We start from the raw sequence: 4,114 nt of genomic DNA on the forward strand, positions 1-4,114 counted from the left end.
TGTGTGTGTGTGTGTGTGTGTGTGTGTGTGTGTGTGTGTGTGTGTGTGTGTGTGTGTGTCTTGGAAACTTTTGGCATTTCTTGAAAACATAAAGACCAGTTGGCACTTTAAAGTGTTTATAAAGTCAATCATGTTGGCTTGAATTACCCACCAATCTCTGTCAGTTAGGCCCCCTTTTCAGCCGCCACRCCATGGGATGTGTGTGGGAGGGAGTGTGCATGCATACACGCGTGATCTTCTGTGTACATTTGTGTGCCAACTGTAAACGAGTGGGAGACGGGAAAAGTGAAAATTTGAAACTTAAATTAAAAAGACGAGAAAAAAATGGCAAAAGAGAACTATTTTTATGTCAAACTGCTTTAATTTCGAATGAACTTGTTTTGCGTATCTTTTAAAACAAAACGTTAGGCCGAATTACGAAGCCCTGCAGGTCGGAACGACTCCGACACCTCTCTGAGAATCGCAGCTAATCGAAAACGTTTGCAGGAATTACTGTCACTCGCCTGATCTGTATGCATGGCAACCTTTTTTCATCTCAAAGAATACCAGACCCACAAGGTCTTTACATTATGTGCAAACATTTGCAATTATGATGAACTGCTGCGGCTTATCTCCGAAGGAACAGGTTCTTACTGATGGACAAGAAGACATTTTAATGAAATAAACTGCTCTGAGCTGATGAAATAAAGATAGCTCCACCTGGGGGCACACTCAAATTAAATTATCAAGATGACTGTGTGCATGCAGCTTCCATTAACACAGGTACGCCTAATCATGGTGCACTTGTTACGTATAGAATTTACACATCCGCTGGAAAGCTTTTTCTGGTTTTTCGTCCTCTCCACGAGAGCTGCAGGCCCACTGATTCTCTTCTACTTCATTCAGAGGGGATGAACTAATGTTAAAACCATGTGGTGTCTCGGGAGGCCGAGCGAGTGGACACTGCCGTGCATGCAGTTTTATGCGTGCAGATAAACACCAGCCTGATGGCCTGTCAGACGCCTCTGGAAGGAGCTCAGAGTCCTCGGCCTTAAAACAATGTTGGTGTTGGAGCGAGAGACTGTGACTGGCGATGGGAAACACCTGTGCAGGGGTGAGTTGCCGGGCAGCGCGGGGCGAAGGAGGGAGAGGGCGGGCATGGGGGGGGTGCACAGGCCAGGAGAGGAAGGGAAGGCAAGAGGGAGATATAAAGCCGGTTCGAAAGGCCACTACATCCTCAACGTTTGCTGCTGTGCTGAGAAGAGGAGGTCTGAGGGAATTAGTTACTGTAATGTCGCAGTTGTTGCCACTTAAATTTTAACACACGTGTGCCGGCAGGAAAGCTTTAATGTGAGGCTGGAAGGGTAGCATGAGAACAGCCCTTAAAAAAACACAACACTGGGTAAAACCAAGAAAAGCACCACAAATTGTATAATAGTTTTAAAACCATTTTAAAAAGCAATGCAGCAATTAATTAATGGTTTTCACGAGTCTACAATAACATATATATTTTTAAAACTTCCACTCTTTTAATTACACTTAGGTATTAGAGAGATCAGAAAATGACTGACCTAATTACAGTAACGTGTTCAAGGAAATCTGATCTCTTCTTACGTTCTAATAGTCTATTTATTATTTTTTGCATTGTCTTTTTTTGTACTAAAATTTTGTTTTAGATTATTTTTTAATTGTTTGTTTCTGTGTTTCATGCATTAAGGCCACCGCAACTTACATTATGTCAAGAAACTGGATTAAAATGTGATTAAAATCAGTTTCTTACTCTTACTGGCAAAATTTTTGAAGCTAGCGCCTCTAATCTGGCCAATTTGTGAATATTAGATATTTCCCATGGACATTCGTGCCAAGTGTAAAACTGTTGCATTCAGCACTTTCCGGTACAAATTTAGACGAGTTTCAAGTTTCATCTGCCTCATTTCTAACACCTTGTATTTCCAAAAAGCTGGAGGGAATAAAAACAGGGCCGGACCATCACATAGGCAGTATAGGTAAATGCTAAAAGCTCCACAAATGGAGGATGAAAAAAAATGTATTGTAACTTTTTGTTTGATCAGATTACAGTTGGTAGAATAGTCCCTGCTTCTCAGGTTTATAAGGATAAGTTGTTCTGTGGGTTCCTCAGCRTGCTTGTTTTGTGTATATTAACTGTTTAATTGGACAACTTGGTTTCTAAGTATAAAACATAATATCAAAGGCACAATCTGGCAGTGARGTTTAGAAAACTGCACGAGAAGCACCACCTGAAATCTTGCTTAGGACGCCAAACTGAAAGGGATCCATGATTAGTTGTAACATTAGACTTTATTTGATAAACATTTATTTTAACTGTAAAATAAAGTCTGTAAAAATACTGTAGGATGTTTAGTTTTGTAAACTTTTTAAAATATATTTTAACACGGACGGAGCCATTTTATTTACACACAAAGCATTYTGGGTAAATGATGACGTGGATAGGTCCTCATTGTGAGCGAGCTRTATCCACCCTGAAGGTTAATCTTGGACAATRTCTGAYGATCGACTCTTTTAAATGAAACCAGAGAGCGTTGACAGAGAGGAGAAGGTAGAAATGACTCAGTCTGTAACTGAAAATATGGATGGAGGACAACAGAGCTGCTTCATGGAAGAAGAACCTCAGCTTAGCCTGTTAGGGTTCGCGCTAGCAACCTTATATTTATTAGCTTGGCACTACTGCGACAAACAAGCTAAACTGAGGTCCTCCATCCATATTTTCAGTTACAGGCTGAGTCATTTCTACCTTCTCCTCTCTGTCAACGCTCTCTGGTTTCATTTAAAAGAGCCAATCATCAGATATTGTGCTTTGCGTGTAAAGAAAATGGCACCGCCCGTGTAATATATTTTTTAACTTTTAGTTTAAAAATGATAACAACTAAACAGCCTACAGTATTTTTACAGTCTTTAATTTACAGTTCAAATATATGTTTAATGTTACAACTAATCATGGATCCCTTAAACATCTCGTTTTATGTTCATACATTCAGCTGTTTAGGTTTCGTTGTAAAACTGAGAATWATTTCTATAATTATTCTTATCCTAATGTCCTAAAAGGCTTTTAGCATATATAAGATTGCYTATTTCTTAATTTAATTAGTAGTAATGGCTTCTGAATTGTGACATATTGTGTGCATCATACAAATTCTTTAAAAAAAACACAATAACACAGCAATATTTATTTTTACCCTAGCATCTTACCCTGCTGTATATCCATCAGCCTCTCCTTCTCCCCGGTGTTGTGTTGATCCTTCCATCTCCTGCTCCTTTATCCTGAGGTGCCTCCTGCCAGTTTATCAGACGCTTCCTTTTAATTTTCTACTTTCCACTGTGTAAGCATCCATCTCGGCTGTCGGCGGCAGCGTTGGAGGGTTCAGAGCATCATGATGTGTGAAACAGGCCAGTGCCTACAACTGACAAGGAGAAGGAAACTGGAACGGATTAATAATCTCTAGAAAAAAAGGCAGCATGTTACTCTCTCATTGAAAATAAAAATATATAGAGACKCCTTACATTTATAATAAAACACTGAAAAAAGTATTTTTTTTATTTAGACAGGAAATGATTTTCTTTACAAAGTTCAGCTGTACCTKATGACATAATGAAAGCTTGCTCTGATCTACCAAATTAGAAAAAAAGGTGTAAAAGAATATGATCTTCACTGCTTTTGCAATCTGCATTTCTCTATCTGCAGTAGAAGCTGGCAGTCATGTAGTCTTGTATTATTACATCCTAATACTGATAAATGAAAACTCATCTGTATTTCCAACACTCAAGAGTAAAACCAATAGATTACATATGTGTTCAACTCTATTATCTTCATTGCTCTTCCTCTCATTTCATGTTTTCAAGATTTAAAAAGAGTTTTTTTTTGTGTGCTGGATGTGACACATAAAACATAATAAATTTAATCTTAATTTCAGAATCCAAAACCTTGTCTCCATCTCCTCATCATCTCTTCCATTCTTTTTTTGTCGTACCCCTCCCGTCTCTGCATCTAACAAAATTAATTACTGTATGTTTTATTTTATGAAGGTGTCAGGATGAAATGATGAATGGCTTGTAATATCAACAGATTAAAGACACAATGCGATGAAGGATGCGTCTG

At 38.5% G+C, this 4,114-nt stretch overlaps 1 protein-coding gene across 1 annotated transcript in view; it reads right to left on the minus strand.

Moving 5' to 3' along the window:
- Nucleotides 1-3,345, minus strand: part of cdin1 (CDAN1 interacting nuclease 1) — an 86,237-nt gene extending 82,892 nt beyond the window's left edge. The window contains exon 1 of the mRNA XM_014009719.1: nucleotides 3,208-3,345. The gene's annotated coding sequence lies outside the window, so the exon portion shown is untranslated. The remainder of the gene's footprint in view (nucleotides 1-3,207) is intronic.
- Between the last annotated feature and the right edge of the window lie 769 nt (nucleotides 3,346-4,114).

This window comes from Austrofundulus limnaeus, unplaced genomic scaffold (assembly GCF_001266775.1).
Source record: "Austrofundulus limnaeus strain Quisiro unplaced genomic scaffold, Austrofundulus_limnaeus-1.0 Scaffold61, whole genome shotgun sequence".
NCBI classification, from domain to species: domain Eukaryota; kingdom Metazoa; phylum Chordata; class Actinopteri; order Cyprinodontiformes; family Rivulidae; genus Austrofundulus; species Austrofundulus limnaeus.